The sequence below is a fragment of the Protopterus annectens genome, chromosome 13.part0 (genome assembly GCF_019279795.1).
Source record: "Protopterus annectens isolate FY-2018-M chromosome 13.part0, PAN1.0, whole genome shotgun sequence".
NCBI lineage: Eukaryota > Metazoa > Chordata > Ceratodontiformes > Protopteridae > Protopterus > Protopterus annectens.
In genome coordinates this window covers 802,576,310-802,593,940 of record NC_056747.1, presented here as the reverse complement: position 1 = coordinate 802,593,940, position 17,631 = coordinate 802,576,310, and the positions used below count along the sequence as shown (strand labels likewise).

At 40.8% G+C, this 17,631-nt stretch overlaps 1 protein-coding gene and 1 long non-coding RNA gene across 2 annotated transcripts in view; one reads left to right on the top strand and one right to left on the bottom strand.

Annotated features, from left to right (window-relative positions):
• VMP1 (vacuole membrane protein 1) overlaps positions 1 to 17,631 on the bottom strand; it is a 1,640,696-nt gene that overhangs the window by 1,445,947 nt on the left and 177,118 nt on the right. The window lies entirely within an intron of this gene.
• On the top strand, positions 1,686 to 7,494 carry LOC122787683. Its single transcript, XR_006362587.1, has 3 exons — positions 1,686 to 2,420; positions 4,764 to 4,887; positions 7,240 to 7,494. It is a non-coding gene; the product is annotated as an uncharacterized LOC122787683 (long non-coding RNA).

The following is a 17,631-nucleotide window of genomic DNA, read 5'->3' as shown; positions in this document are numbered from 1 at the left end:
TCTGTATCCCTGGGACACTATTTAAAACCCATTTGTCCTGGGTTATAAGTTGCCAGTTTCTTGAATGAAGAGCCAGTTTTCCCCCCAAAGGGGCAGCTAAGAGGTAAGTGCTTGGTAATTTCAAAGGGAAGTCATTGAGACTGTTTACCATAGTGTGGGTGCCTTGTTGTTTCCAGATTTGGAAGTGGAAGCACCCCATTGCTTAGTTCTGCAAGTCCCTTGGGACTGAAACCTGGTGATTTTGGAATGTCTGGGTTTGACTGTAGTGGCTCTGGAAGGAGCTGGAAAGGACCAGTTCTTAGTAGGCCAATGCCTACTAAATCTAGGAGGTTGCACTTGTAAGAAATCTTTCACAGATTGCATAGATTTAACTTCATCTTCCATCTTTTTTAGAACTTCTTCAGCCTTATTGCCAAATAAACGGTCCTGCTGTAAAGGAGCATCCAAAAGTTTTTCTTTAACATGATCTGGCAGAGATTGCTCCTTAAGCCAAGCATGCCTTCTAAGCACAGACCCAGTAACGGCAGCCCTACAAGAGGCCTCTAAGGAATCAAAACCACACTGCAAAGTATGTTTGCCAACTTGTTCAGCTGAATGCAATAAATCCTGCAGATCTTTATTCTCCACACCGTCAGAAATCAACATCATTTTCTGTTTAAGGAGTCCCATGATATGTTGTTGATATTTTAGCATATGGAATTGACAGTTTAAAGCCCTGATTGCCAAGGTTGCAGAAGTGTAAACCTTTTGACCCCATCTATCCAGCGCCCTGGAATCTCTATCAGAAGGGGTAGGATTTTTAGCAGTAGAAACCTTAATGCCCTTGGGCCCCTGAGAAATGGTTTCAGGATCCGCAACAGGATTTTTGAAAAGGAATTTGTGGAACTCAGGAACCCTGTAGTACCTGTCTGGTTTGCTAGGGGCTGAAGGCAAGGAATCAGGGGCCATACTGGATTCCGAAACACATAATCAACAATATCTAGTACAGGATGTATAGCCAAAGGCCTATGCTGAGGAAGAAGGAAATTCCTAAGCCTCTTTTTGGATTCAGAGAAATCCTGACTTTCCCAGTGGAAATGCTCCCTTAAGGTATGTAAAGTTTCCCTAAAAGAGAAATCCTCAGGTGAAGCAGAGGGAATGGAATCCTCTGCATCAGAGCCCTCAAAAGTAGGTATGGACAAATCCAGATCATTAGAAAAGTCAGAAGAAACAGAGTCCTGTTCAGAAGATTCGTAGTCAAATTCAATCCTAGGCCTCTTGGATGGGGGGGGGGGGTTGACTACCCCTGGATAATTAAACCGAGAACCAAAATATTTAGAAGCAAAAATGTACCGATGACGGATAGTGCGCTGATTAAATAAAGCACAAAACTGACAGCAAGGTACGTTGCGGTCAGGGCCTAGGCAAGGAATACAGTACAAAACTGCGATCGGGGTTCCGTTACTCGGCGTCTATTGTCTCGAGCGCCCGACGCTAGAGAAAAAGTAAGAAGTAACTCGCAGATAGGTAGAACCGTTATCAGTTCATGTATTATCTCAGATGTCACACAGCCCAAGGGAAAACGATAAGGAGGTGCTATTAGTTCAGAATCAAGCTGATGACCCCAAAAGGGTAAGGTGGATTCCTGACAGCTGCTATCATTCCCCGGATTCACTTTGGCACCATCTGGATAGAAGTTGACTACCTGGACCCTGCAATCACCTACACAAGTGACTCTGCCCTCTTGGAAGACCAGCATTTGTGTCAACTAAGCCCCAACCCTGTTATCTTCAGTGGTTTCATACAAAAGAGACTGTAAAATTGACTACCTGGACCCTGCAATCACCTACACAAGTGACTCTGCCCTCTTGGAAGACCAGCATTTGTGTCAACTAAGCCCCAACCCTGTTATCTTCAGTGGTTTCATACAAAAGAGACTGTAAAATTGACTACCTGGACCCTGCAATCACCTACACAAGTGACTCTGCCCTCTTGGAAGACCAGCATTTGTGTCAACTAAGCCCCAACCCTGTTATCTTCAGTGGTTTCATACAAAAGAGACTGTAAAATTGACTACCTGGACCCTGCAATCACCTACACAAGTGACTCTGCCCTCTTGGAAGACCAGCATTTGTGTCAACTAAGCCCCAACCCTGTTATCTTCAGTGGTTTCATACAAAAGAGACTGTAAAATTGACTACCTGGACCCTGCAATCACCTACACAAGTGACTCTGCCCTCTTGGAAGACCAGCATTTGTGTCAACTAAGCCCCAACCCTGTTATCTTCAGTGGTTTCATACAAAAGAGACTGTAAAATTGACTACCTGGACCCTGCAATCACCTACACAAGTGACTCTGCCCTCTTGGAAGACCAGCATTTGTGTCAACTAAGCCCCAACCCTGTTATCTTCAGTGGTTTCATACAAAAGAGACTGTAAAAGTATGTTATTTATACATGTTTAAATACAAATCCTCTGACCTGAGTATCTTACTCTAGCTACCTGCCCAGGACTGCCAGCAGCCAACAGCCCTAGTTCTTAACCCTATACTTCTCCAGACCTTTATCTATTATACCCCATAGTCACCAGTCTAAACATCCTCTCTTTTTTCCCTGACACTTCTTTTCCCTTACTATTTCTCCCCATTTACCCCTTTCTTACCTGCAAAACCCTAATTTACACCTGCCTTCCACTAGGTGGCATCCTTCTATGACCTGGTTTACTGCCTAATTGCTTACTTCTTTACTCTTCAGTACCTTTGTCTTGTACCTGGATCTCCTAGCTCTTAACTGCTCTTTTCTTTCTCTCTGGCCCCTGCCATATCTCTCTTCTATTTTACTTTTCTGCTTCAAACTTCACCTCACCTTACATTTATTACATTCTAAATACCTGCTACAAGGTTACCTGCTTGTGTCTCCACCTTACTGATTGTTGTCTCCTACCTCTACATTTCTTACACTTCCCTTGTGGCTCTTTTCCCCAACTACATACTCCCCCTCTTCCCACACTATTACCTCACCCACGCCCACATCTCCATACTCCACCTACTTTATCAGGACACCCCCTCCCAGTTATTTACCTCTCTCCCTTATCAATATTTCCCGCCTAATACTCATACCTATGCTCTTCCCCCACTCCCTCCCCCTAGTTTCTTAGCGTTCTTATAAATATATCCCCATATCCCTGGACGCCATCTTTGTTCCCAACACGCTGCTTGGCTGCTACACGTCCCGAACCTGGTGCTGGACGGTTACTCAGAGTAAGCGTTTTTTGTTAACTCAGTATGCTATGATTTACTTCTGTATTTAACTTTTAATGAAAACGTGTGGTTTTTATTCCACGCATCCATGAGTAGTGTAATAGCGTAGCTCTTTTTACATGCTGTGTACGTATGCCTAATTTGGGCGTTTCAATGGTTAAGATTTTTCTAACTATTTGTCCCTATCTAGCACTGTTAAATTGTTATAGTTGCCTTGTGGAATTGTTACGTTACTGCTTGTGACTACTCACTGATGGTCTTTATGCTGTATTTTGTGGTCGTTTATGAAGAGTGATTTTTACTTGTACTGAGGGAAGGCTTATTTGCGCAATAGATTAAATCAGTTTGGCTTAGGAGACGTCCTTCTTACTCTCTAAAATGAATGCATGCTAGAGAGATTATAGTGCAGACCAACTGGTTGGGCATTTCCTAGTACTACTCCCATATTAAATATTGGCTCACCATAACAACTGTCCCTTCAGAGCTTATTAGCACCAGTCTATAAGTGATAACATTGAATGAGGATTACAGTGTGTTACCGTATACCTGGCCAGTTCTTAGCGCTATCCCTCTTTAGCGCCTTGTTTTTAACTACTGTTTTCTACCCCAATTGACTTGTTTTTTGTCGGGAATGTAATTGTGGGTACCTGGTGTCACAATACATGAATGTAAGCTTGACTGAGCAGCGCTATTTCTCACATGGCGTCTCTGAATCATAGCGCCTTTGCTTGCTATTAAGCCCAGAAACCTCACTATTGAACACCTTATGTTATTCTAAATTCCCAAGATAGAGTTTTAAATAATTTAAAAACCTTATCTGATATCAGCGCATAACGCAACAGCTTTGTGCTTGTCCTGTATCAACCTTGATCGGATCGATACAAGTGTGGTGCGACACATAGTAATTCTTGTTAAATTTAAACTATTTTGTTCCAAGAGTTATGAAGACATAGTCGCATTTTCTAGCCTGTAACTATGAAACGTTTGCTAACTCTTAACATTAGCCAAGTTTCTTTCAAGCGACTGCTTCCACTGGCATGTAAATAACTTTGACTGTGGAACGATTTCACTTAAGCAACCCCTCACTATCTGTCCACCCATTGAAACCTTTTATTTTAGTCTGTACTTCTGTAGTAGCGTATTATATATCGTATTTTATCAATGTTATTTTGATATCAATATCCTGGCTTACTGTAGTTGTTATAATTTAGAATTTAGTTAGTTTCTATTTTTCTAGTGCAAGCTAAATTACTATGGTCTTAATTCTACAGTAGTGTATTATCTGTTTCTAACTATCATATCCTTTAAATGGCATTTTGACTGCAATAACCTTTCACACTGGTGTTCTTATAATTTAATATGTATATTTAGTATCTGCTTTTCTAGATGAGAATGTTACTATAAGTACAAACGTGTTTAATGCTCACCTGGTTGTTATAAAGCTGTTAGAAATTTATAATTGCACTCTAATATTTTTCTCCATTTTGCCTTCTATCTTCCTCTCTCTCCCTGCTATTTCTACTAGTTGACTACCTGGACCCTGCAATCACCTACACAAGTGACTCTGCCCTCTTGGAAGACCAGCATTTGTGTCAACTAAGCCCCAACCCTGTTATCTTCAGTGGTTTCATACAAAAGAGACTGTAAAAGTATGTTATTTATACATGTTTAAATACAAATCCTCTGACCTGAGTATCTTACTCTAGCTACCTGCCCAGGACTGCCAGCAGCCAACAGCCCTAGTTCTTAACCCTATACTTCTCCAGACCTTTATCTATTATACCCCCATAGTCACCAGTGTAAACATCCTATCTTTTTCCCCTGACACTTCTTTTCCCTTACTATTTCTCCCCATTTACCCCTTTCTTACCTGCAAAACCCTAATTTACACCTGCCTTCCACTAGGTGGCATCCTTCTATGACCTGGTTTACTGCCTAATTGCTTACTTCTTTACTCTTCAGTACCTTTGTCTTGTACCTGGATCTCCTAGCTCTTAACTGCTCTTTTCTTTCTCTCTGGCCCCTGCCATATCTCTCTTCTATTTTACTTTTCTGCTTCAAACTTCACCTCACCTTACATTTATTACATTCTAAATACCTGCTACAAGGTTACCTGCTTGTGTCTCCACCTTACTGATTGTTGTCTCCTACCTCTACATTTCTTACACTTCCCTTGTGGCTCTTTTCCCCAACTACATACTCCCCCTCTTCCCACACTCCCCCTCTTCCCACACTATTACCTCACCCACGCCCACATCTCCATACTCCACCTACTTTATCAGGACACCCCCTCCCAGTTATTTACCTCTCTCCCTTATCAATATTTCCCGCCTAATACTCATACCTATGCTCTTCCCCCACTCCCTCCCCCTAGTTTCTTAGCGTTCTTATAAATATATCCCCATATCCCTGGACGCCATCTTTGTTCCCAACACGCTGCTTGGCTGCTACACGTCCCGAACCTGGTGCTGGACGGTTACTCAGAGTAAGCGTTTTTTGTTAACTCAGTGTGCTATGATTTACTTCTGTATTTAACTTTTAATGAAAACGTGTGGTTTTAATTCCACGCATCCATGAGTAGTGTAATAGCGTAGCTCTTTTTACATGCTGTGTACGTATGCCTAAATTCGGGCGTTTCAATGGTTAAGATTTTTCTAACTATTTGTCCCTATCTAGCACTGTTAAATTGTTATAGTTGCCTTGTGGAATTGTTACGTTACTGCTTGTGACTACTCACTGATGGTCTTTATGCTGTATTTTGTGGTTTATGAAGAGTGATTTTACTTGTACTGAGGGAAGGCTTATTTGCTGCAATAGATTAAATCAGTTTGGCTTAGGAGTCCTTCTTACTCTCTAAAATGAATGCATGCTAGAGATTATAGTGCAGACCAACTGGTTGGGCATTTCCTAGTACTACTCCCATATTAAATATTGGCTCACCATAACAACTGTCCCTTCAGAGCTTATTAGCACCAGTCTATAAGTGATAACATTGAATGAGGATTACAGTGTGTTACCGTATACCTGGCCAGTTCTTAGCGCTATCCCTCTTTAGCGCCTTGTTTTTAACTACTGTTTTCTACCCCAATTGACTTGTTTTTTGTCGGGAATGTAATTGTGGGTACCTGGTGTCACAATACATGAATGTAAGCTTGACTGAGCAGCTATTTCTCACATGGCGTCTCTGAATCATAGCGCCTTTGCTTGCTATTAAGCCCAGAAACCTCACTATTGAACACCTTATGTTATTCTAAATTCCCAAGATAGAGTTTTAAATAATTTAAAAACCTTATCTGATATCAGCGCATAACGCAACAGCTTTGTGCTTGTCCTGTATCAACCTTGATCGGATCGATACAAGTGTGGTGCGACACATAGTAATTCTTGTTAAATTTAAACTATTTTGTTCCAAGAGTTATGAAGACATAGTCGCATTTTCTAGCCTGTAACTATGAAACGTTTGCTAACTCTTAACATTAGCCAAGTTTCTTTCAAGCGACTGCTTCCACTGGCATGTAAATAACTTTGACTGTGGAACGATTTCACTTAAGCAACCCCTCACTATCTGTCCACCCATTGAAACCTTTTTATTTTAGTCTGTACTTCTGTAGTAGCGTATTATATATCGTATTTTATCAATGTTATTTTGATATCAATATCCTGGCTTACTGTAGTTGTTATAATTTAGAATTTAGTTAGTTTCTATTTTTCTAGTGCAAGCTAAATTACTATGGTCTTAATTCTACAGTAGTGTATTATCTGTTTCTAACTATCATATCCTTTAAATGGCATTTTGACTGCAATAACCTTTCACACTGGTGTTCTTATAATTTAATATGTATATTTAGTATCTGCTTTTCTAGATGAGAATGTTACTATAAGTACAAACGTGTTTAATGCTCACCTGGTTGTTATAAAGCTGTTAGAAATTTATAATTGCACTCTAATATTTTCTCCATTTGGCCTTCTATCTTCCTCTCTCTCCCTGCTATTTCTACTAGTTGACTACCTGGACCCTGCAATCACCTACACAAGTGACTCTGCCCTCTTGGAAGACCAGCATTTGTGTCAACTAAGCCCCAACCCTGTTATCTTCAGTGGTTTCATACAAAAGAGACTGTAAAAGTATGTTATTTATACATGTTTAAATACAAATCCTCTGACCTGAGTATCTTACTCTAGCTACCTGCCCAGGACTGCCAGCAGCCAACAGCCCTAGTTCTTAACCCTATACTTCTCCAGACCTTTATCTATTATACCCCATAGTCACCAGTGTAAACATCCTATCTTTTCCCCTGACACTTCTTTTCCCTTACTATTTCTCCCCATTTACCCCTTTCTTACCTGCAAAACCCTAATTTACACCTGCCTTCCACTAGGTGGCATCCTTCTATGACCTGGTTTACTGCCTAATTGCTTACTTCTTTACTCTTCAGTACCTTTGTCTTGTACCTGGATCTCCTAGCTCTTAACTGCTCTTTTCTTTCTCTCTGGCCCCTGCCATATCTCTCTTCTATTTTACTTTTCTGCTTCAAACTTCACCTCACCTTACATTTATTACATTCTAAATACCTGCTACAAGGTTACCTGCTTGTGTCTCCACCTTACTGATTGTTGTCTCCTACCTCTACATTTCTTACACTTCCCTTGTGGCTCTTTTCCCTAACTACATACTCCCCCTCTTCCCACACTATTACCTCACCCACGCCCACATCTCCATACTCCACCTACTTTATCAGGACACCCCCTCCCAGTTATTTACCTCTCTCCCTTATCAATATTTCCCGCCTAATACTCATACCTATGCTCTTCCCCCACTCCCTCCCCCTAGTTTCTTAGCGTTCTTATAAATATATCCCCATATCCCTGGACGCCATCTTTGTTCCCAACACGCTGCTTGGCTGCTACACGTCCCGAACCTGGTGCTGGACGGTTACTCAGAGTAAGCGTTTTTTGTTAACTCAGTGTGCTATGATTTACTTCTGTATTTAACTTTTAATGAAAACGTGTGGTTTTAATTCCACGCATCCATGAGTAGTGTAATAGCGTAGCTCTTTTTACATGCTGTGTACGTATGCCTAAATTCGGGCGTTTCAATGGTTAAGATTTTTCTAACTATTTGTCCCTATCTAGCACTGTTAAATTGTTATAGTTGCCTTGTGGAATTGTTACGTTACTGCTTGTGACTACTCACTGATGGTCTTTATGCTGTATTTTGTGGTCGTTTATGAAGAGTGATTTTTACTTGTACTGAGGGAAGGCTTATTTGCTGCGCAATAGATTAAATCTGTTTGGCTTAGGAGACGTCCTTCTTACTCTCTAAAATGAATGCATGCTAGAGTGATTATAGTGCAGACCAACTGGCTGGGCATTTCCTAGTACTACTCCCATATTAAATATTGGCTCACCATAACAACTGTCCCTTCAGAGCTTATTAGCACCAGTCTATAAGTGATAACATTGAATGAGGATTACAGTGTGTTACCGTATACCTGGCCAGTTCTTAGTGCTATCCCTCTTTAGCGCCTTGTTTTTAACTACTGTTTTCTACCCCAATTGACCTGTTTTTTGTCGGGAATGTAATTGTGGGTACCTGGTGTCACAATACATGAATGTAAGCTTGACTGAGCAGCTATTTCTCACATGGCGTCTCTGAATCATAGCCTTTGCTTGCTATTAAGCCCAGAAACCTCACTATTGAACACCTTATGTTATTCTAAATTCCCAAGATAGAGTTTTAAATAATTTAAAAACCTTATCTGATATCAGCGCATAACGCAACAGCTTTGTGCTTGTCCTGTATCAACCTTGATCGGATCGATACAAGTGTGGTGCGACACATAGTAATTCTTGTTAAATTTAAACTATTTTGTTCCAAGAGTTATGAAGACATAGTCGCATTTTCTAGCCTGTAACTATGAAACGTTTGCTAACTCTTAACATTAGCCAAGTTTCTTTCAAGCGACTGCTTCCACTGGCATGTAAATAACTTTGACTGTGGAACGATTTCACTTAAGCAACCCCTCACTATCTGTCCACCCATTGAAACCTTTTATTTTAGTCTGTACTTCTGTAGTAGCGTATTATATATCGTATTTTATCAATGTTATTTTGATATCAATATCCTGGCTTACTGTAGTTGTTATAATTTAGAATTTAGTTAGTTTCTATTTTTCTAGTGCAAGCTAAATTACTATGGTCTTAATTCTACAGTAGTGTATTATCTGTTTCTAACTATCATATCCTTTAAATGGCATTTTGACTGCAATAACCTTTCACACTGGTGTTCTTATAATTTAATATGTATATTTAGTATCTGCTTTTCTAGATGAGAATGTTACTATAAGTACAAACGTGTTTAATGCTCACCTGGTTGTTATAAAGCTGTTAGAAATTTATAATTGCACTCTAATATTTTTCTCCATTTTGCCTTCTATCTTCCTCTCTCTCCCTGCTATTTCTACTAGTTGACTACCTGGACCCTGCAATCACCTACACAAGTGACTCTGCCCTCTTGGAAGACCAGCATTTGTGTCAACTAAGCCCCAACCCTGTTATCTTCAGTGGTTTCATACAAAAGAGACTGTAAAAGTATGTTATTTATACATGTTTAAATACAAATCCTCTGACCTGAGTATCTTACTCTAGCTACCTGCCCAGGACTGCCAGCAGCCAACAGCCCTAGTTCTTAACCCTATACTTCTCCAGACCTTTATCTATTATACCCCATAGTCACCAGTGTAAACATCCTATCTTTTTCCCCTGACACTTCTTTTCCCTTACTATTTCTCCCCATTTACCCCTTTCTTACCTGCAAAACCCTAATTTACACCTGCCTTCCACTAGGTGGCATCCTTCTATGACCTGGTTTACTGCCTAATTGCTTACTTCTTTACTCTTCAGTACCTTTGTCTTGTACCTGGATCTCCTAGCTCTTAACTGCTCTTTTCTTTCTCTCTGGCCCCTGCCATATCTCTCTTCTATTTTACTTTTCTGCTTCAAACTTCACCTCACCTTACATTTATTACATTCTAAATACCTGCTACAAGGTTACCTGCTTGTGTCTCCACCTTACTGATTGTCTTCTCTGTACATCTACAACTCTGTTGTCTCTTCGCTCCGTTAAGCCCTTGGCTCACTCCGCTCCTCCCTGCCCCCAAATCCCACCCGCCCTGCAACCTCTACATTTATCCCCACATAGACACACCCTCCCTTCTCCAGAACCAGTCACAACCACTTCCTGTCCCCACCCTATCCATAATACTCTCCTCCCCCCTCGAGATCCTGTCCCTGCCCCACCCCTAATACTTTCCTCCCTCCCCTTCCTCTTTACTCTTTAAACCATTTCTTATCAAGCCACTCACTCCAAATCTAATTAACATGCCTAACCATTACTACCCTCTACTACTACTAACTCTTCTAACTACTCTCACCTCTACCTATCTCTCAACCTCCTATGAACATCCCTTACCCTCATCTCTTACCATACCACGTAAACACACAATATCTACTCCCCCTACTACATCCACAAACTATCTCAGTGCCATCTACAAAACCTCATATCTCCAACCTAAATATCACCGTCTCTCTCACACTAAATACTTTATTCATAACCATAAAAAACATGATATTTACTACTGCAAACCCCCTCAATTTTATAACCTTTTATTAATTTGCTCATTGATAGATGGAGACATACACCCCAACCCTGGCCCTGTCCCATCCTCACTATTAACTAACACACAACCAGTTAATACAAAGCCAACAGTAACAATCAAACCCCCAAAATCACTCTCTATTGCCCATCTAAATATATGTAGCATTTGTAATAAAATTCCACTAATCCATGCTCTTCTAGATGTCCAACAGTTTGACATTCTCTGTCTAACTGAAACATGGCTCAAACCTTCAATAAAAGATAATGAAATAGTCCCCCTGGCTACAATATCATCAGACAAGACCGCCTAAACAAAAAAGGTGGTGGCGTAGCTATATTTTATAAAGCCGGATTGCAAATAAGTAAAACAAATCATACCCTCCCAACTGACACTAATATTGAAATTATTATTTCAAAACTTCAACTCAACCCTCACAAAACTATTAATATTATCTGTACCTATATTCCCCCTGGCAAAAATCTTCCCATATTAGAAGACCTACTAAACTGGCTTTCACTTAACCTCCTACAGGAAACTATACTCCTAGGAGACTTTAATATTGACTGGAACTTATGTAATCATGCTAATCCATCTAACCTTATTAACCTCCATGGCTTCACACAAAACATAACCTCCCCAACAAGAACAAACAAATGTAATAATAAAGAAACCATACTTGACTGGATCTTAACAAATAGTCCCCAGGAAAAATATACAACAGGAACCCTCCCAGATGACCTCAGCGATCACTCCCTAACCTATATTAACAGGCATAAAACTAGTTTTTCTATCCCAACCCAAGTTCGATTCTCCCATAGTAAAAAACATTTTGACCCCAATCTGTTTCAGAATGAACTTATGCAAGTTAACTGGTCACCTCTTAAAGCTCTCCCTATAGACGATGCTGTAAACCATTTCAATAATACTTTTCTCAACATCCTTGAACACCATGCCCCCTTGCGTTCAATACGAATGAAAGCTAAGACAGCCAAATGGCTCTCAAACACAACCAGACAACTAATACTTCATAGAAATAAAGCCTGGACTAAATGGCGAACCACTAAAAACATAACTGATCATCTCAATTTTAAACAAAAAGAAATACGACAAAACAAGCCATCCTAAAAGATAAAAGAAACTTCTATACTCAACTACAACAATCTTCCCTTCACCAACCACATAAATTTTGGTCCGCTATTAACACACTGCTATCCCCTGCCAAAGCTGTCACACGAATCCACTAGGCTCTAACCCTGACTCACCTTTACAAACAGCTAATGCCTTTAATACCTTCTTTACTTCAGCTATATTAAAACTAGCTAACCAACAAAACCCTGATACCTCCAAAATACTAACCCCTAGCTCCACCCCCCCATTTCATCTTAAACCTATACCCACCTCCTACATATTGTCCTTACTTCAAAAACTTAAACCAACAACCCCCTCAGCTGACAAATTACCAGCAGAATACCTCCAACTAAGTGCAAAAGCTATAGCCTACCCCATCTCTGTATTGATTAATAGGACCTTAAAAGAAAGTACTATCCCCTCAGTATGGAAAATCTCACATATCCCCCTTTTTAAAGGAGGTGACTCTACAGAGTATTCTAACTTCCGCCCCATAGCTTTACTATCCCCTCTTGCAAAAATAATGGAGAAATGCATCCATAAACAGTTGCTTAACCACCTACTAAACTTCAATCTCCTAGCTAACTGCCAACATGGCTTTCGACCATGCCACAGTACTACCACAGCCTTACTATCCTTCATAGACTCTATAAACAAAAATCGCAACAATAATACTCCATCTTCAGCATTCTTTGTTGACCTGTCAAAAGCCTTTGACATGGTTAATCACCAACTCCTCTTACATCGTTTAAAATCCCTCTCTCTGGACAATCTTGCATTAAGCTGGTTCACATCCTATCTCGAAAATCGCAAACAGGCAGTTCTCTGGGACAACCATCTCTCTGATCTTCTCCCCACCTCTATAGGAGTCCCTCAGGGCTCCATCTTAGGTCCTCTTCTGTTTTCCATTTTTATAAATGACCTTCATCTATCTACACCTCTATCTACCTGTATTCAATATGCAGATGACACTACCATCATTTGCTCTGCCTCAACTCAGACTGAACTTCACTCCCTCATACAAAAAACCTTCACCACCATAGAGCAATGGTTTGCTAATCATTGTCTCCTCCTTAACCCCAAGAAAACCAAACTTTTCATCTTTCCACCCACACACCTGTCTCCCTCAATGGATTTCACACTCACATCCAATAATGGCACCCTCATCACTCCAGACCAAACAACCAAACTTTTGGGTATTACTATTGACAACCAACTAAAATTTGACTTTCATATTAACTCAACAATAAAAACAACTAACAGAAAACTAGGTTCTCTACAGAATCAAATCCTGCTTAACTCCTGAAGCCAGATCTAACATAGCCAGAACCCACTTAATCTCTACCCTATTATATGCTTCCCCCATATACACTAATCTTTCTAAGTATAATCTCAATAAACTAGCCACATCATACAACAACATTGCCAGATTTGCTACAGCCTCTCCATATAGGACTCACCATTGCTTGAATCTCACAAAACTAGGTTGGCTGGAACTACCCCACCTAATACAATACTATCAACTTACAATTGCCCACAAAGCCCTTCATCACCTTGAAAACACACCAATGCTCTCCACCCTTATAAAACCCTATACCAATTTGAAGAACCTTCGCTCCTCTAACAAAATACTGATTCAAACTTCTCTATCAAATAACATAGCAGGTGACTCCACATTTTCCAACTCAATTGGCAAAATTTGGAATCAACTACCATCAGACATCACATCCCTGACCTCAGTTCCACTATTCAAAAATAAACTCAAAATCTTCCTAACCAACCACTGGCTATGCTCTTGCTATAACCCTGGCTAACTTCTTTCTTTTTTCCCTCCTTCCTTTCTACTGACCTCCCTCTCCTTCTTCTCCTAACTCTAGTATACCACAACTTCCACTTCTTAAGTATTCCTATCTCTCTCTCTCTATTATTAGACATAAATCTAATTTTGCTTCTCACGTATAATGGAGTAATACTGTAACTAAGTAAAACATCTAATCTTATTTTCCTGCTAAGTCTCATATTGTACTCTTGTGTCTATACATCCTGGAAGAAATTTAAAGAAAATGTTTTCTTTTTATGACATAATTCTGTATATTTTTTTAACATGTTACGTAGTAGTTAGCGGAGCTTTTCTCCTCGGGCCTCCACTGAAAATGGACATGTATCCAGTTGGACTAGCCCGGTTAACAAATGTAAAATAAATAAATAAAATAAATAAAATGAAAATCTTATAAGGTATTTGCTTTCCACAAGTAATACAATTATTAACTTTTACTGACATAGGAAAGGAGCAAGAAAAGGTTTCCCCAATGGGGTACTTAGCTTTAAGTTGAAGACTTCGTTTCTGAAACTTGAAAACAAAACTTTCAGGAGTCTGCCAACCGGCACTTGCGAACTGCTTCTGCTTCGGGCACCGCGCGGCAAGAAAGACTGATGTAATGGCATCGGCTGCATGTTTTATACCTCTGACAACCTGACGTCATGGAAGAAGGGACAGCAACTGACGCAGGACCCAAGACTTTGTTACTCAGGCCGACTGAGGGCAACCTGACAGCAGATTACACAAATGTAATGACTGCAACAGTGAAACACGATGAACATTAAGAATGTCATCAGTAACCATACACAATTCTCCAAACTATATTCTAGTTATGTACTTACCATAACATTCCATCTGTGTTGTCCATTTTCATTTATCCTTTACGTATGGGTTCAGTTCCAATATCGGAATCAACTCGGCAGTTACTACAGATTGTGCTGACCAAAAACTCTCGATCTTCACCTCTAACAATAATCCCTCTCTCTCAAATACCTCAGACAGAGTTTGCAAAATAGAAATAGAATGATAGATGAAGCCTCAATGAAAGCCACACCTGCCATGTCTTAAAACTTAGTACAAGATCTACGTATAGGTTCATACTAGGCTATCTGCCCAAGGGCATTTATAAGCCTAGCCCATAGTTATGTGGCTTTCGCCACCCCTTTAGTTTGAATAAAAACTATGCCTATCATTTTGCTGTGCCTCTGTCAAGCAGTGACACTGAAGTAATCCCTGGGGTATATCTGCGATCTCCCATCCATTGGTCAAGATTCCTCTTGAACAAGGCCAGCGAGGTGCTCTGCCTCACATGTACCGGGATTTTGTTCCACAGCATAGGGAGTCTCTGGGTGATGAATCTGTCCCTCCAGCACGTTCTATTTATAACCGTGTCAAGGTTTAAGGTCTCCCGCCCTTGTGGTTCTGAGGGATCTAGATTTTTTGAGGTGAAGCATATTCATCAAATCTGGGTTTGACATGGCCTTATATGTCAGGCACAGGTCACCTCTGAGCAAGCGGTATGAGACTGAATAGAGCTGGAGTTCTTTCAGTCGGGCAGCACAAGACATATTTTTGAGACCCTTTATCCTTTTGGTGAGGAACTTTTGGGGCCTTTCAAGCTGCAGCAGGTGTCTGGTCAGATACATTCGAGCGGGCATTGTACTCAATCATAGGTCTAATGAGTGATGAGTACAGGGGACGATGACCTCCCTTGATCTAGATGTCAATCCCTTCATGATCAGGTGCGCGATATAGAAGGTTTTCCTAACTACTTTAGCAACATGAGTGTCAACCGAAAGACTACTGTCAACTTGGGTCCCCAGATCCCGATGACTTTTCTGTGCTCAGTGGATTGCCACCTATATGGTAGCTAGGGTAACCTTGTTTTTCCCAAAGGGTATGACTATGCATTTTTGGCGTTTAACTTCAGGCCATGGCTCTGGCACCAGTTATCCGTTTCTGTGAGGCCCTTCTGGAGGATATCTGTGTCAGATGTGTTTTCGACTATGGCAGTTTGCAGTCATCTGCAAACTTTGTCAGCCATAACCCTCCTGTGTTTGGTTGTACTTCAGAAAAGTAGATGCCGAACAAGAGTGGACCCAGGACTGAGCCCTGTGGGACACCACTTGTGACAGGCTTTGAGTCTGACATGGCTCCAGCAACTCTGACCCTGTGGGTTCTGTCACTTAGCCAGTTTGCAACCCATCTTGTGATGTATGGGTTTACATTCAAGCTGATGAGTTTTTCGAGGATACCTGAGTGGGGTATTGTGTCGAAGGCCTTTGCCAGGTCGAGGTAGGCTGTATGGACTGCCTTTCCCTCATCAATGGCCTTGGTGACTGTCTCGAAAAAGTCAACCAAGTTTAAGAGGCAGGATCTGCCTTTGACAAAGCCAAACTGGGTTGGATCCAAAGCCTGCAAGTTCCCTATGTCTTTATTTATGAGTTCCATTATGATCCTCTCCATGGCTTTGCAGATAAGGCTTGTCAAGCTAATGGGGCGGTAATTTCCAGGGTCTGTGGAGGCACCGCCCTTATGAAGTGGGACCATAGTCGCCGTGCGCCACTCCTTGGGTACGCATCCTGAGGTGAGGCTAAGATTAAACAGCTGTCCTAACTGTGGGTTTAATTCCTCGTTGAGTTCATGAAGCACACAGCCGGTGACACCATCCGTCCCATGGATGCTGTGTTTTTGCCTTAGTGAGGGCAGTTCTCACCTGGGCGTTGGAGATGTTTGGGGCTACAATCCTCTGGAATAGATATCTCTCCTTTTGGGGGAGGGGGAGAAGTTTGCACTGAACCTGTCAGCCAGTATGTTAGCAATGTGTGTAGGTTCAGTAATTTTCACATCATTTTGAACTAATTCTGAGCATATCTGGGAGTTTCCTCCTAGGTTTCTAACATAGCTAAAGAAGGCCTTATGATTGTCTTTAGAGTCCTTGGCGATTTTTCTCTCAAAATTTGCCTTGGATGATTTTATGAGAGCTCTTAGTTTTTTACTTATAATGATCAAATGTGTCTTATTATTATTCATTCCACCAAAAAACCTTCAAAGGCCGGGAAATGGAGGGAGGGGAGGCAAGGATAAATGAAAATGAGCACCACAGATGGAACATTATGGAAAACTACATAACTTCTTCATCTGATTTTGCCAATTTTCATTTTATCCTTGTCGTATGGGACAGAGTTCCCAGCTACCTTAAACCTTGGGCAGATTCACGGAAGGACAATCCTGAGCACCACTGAACCAAAGGATGCTCTTCCCCTAGAGTACAAATCCAATTTGTAATCAGTAATAAAAGGTATGGGGTGAAGCCCAAGTAGCTGCTGCACATACATCATCCACTGAAGCTCTAGACTGAAAAACTGCTGAAGTAGCAACAGACCTTGTAGAATGTGTTCTAACGGGCCAGGGTAAGGTAATATTCCTTCTGTCACAGAAACAAAATACAATCCTCGAGCCATTTGCGAAAGTTACTTTGCTGACTGGTTTAACAAATTTAGTACTTGAAAAGAAGACAAATAGTGGGGCAGATTTTCTCATGTCTTTTGCCCTATGAAGGTAAAAACAATTGTTCTGTGAACATCTAGCAAATCCAGACAGTATTCGCCTCTGTTTGAAAAATTTTGAAAGTATACTGGTAAATTAATCATCTAATTAACATTAGACTCTGATACTACTTTCGGTAGGAAGGTGGGATTTGTTCTTAAGGAGACTCTATCCTTATGAAAGATTAGGTAGGGTGGCTTACATGATAAAGCCTGAATTTCAGATATTCTTCTAGCAGA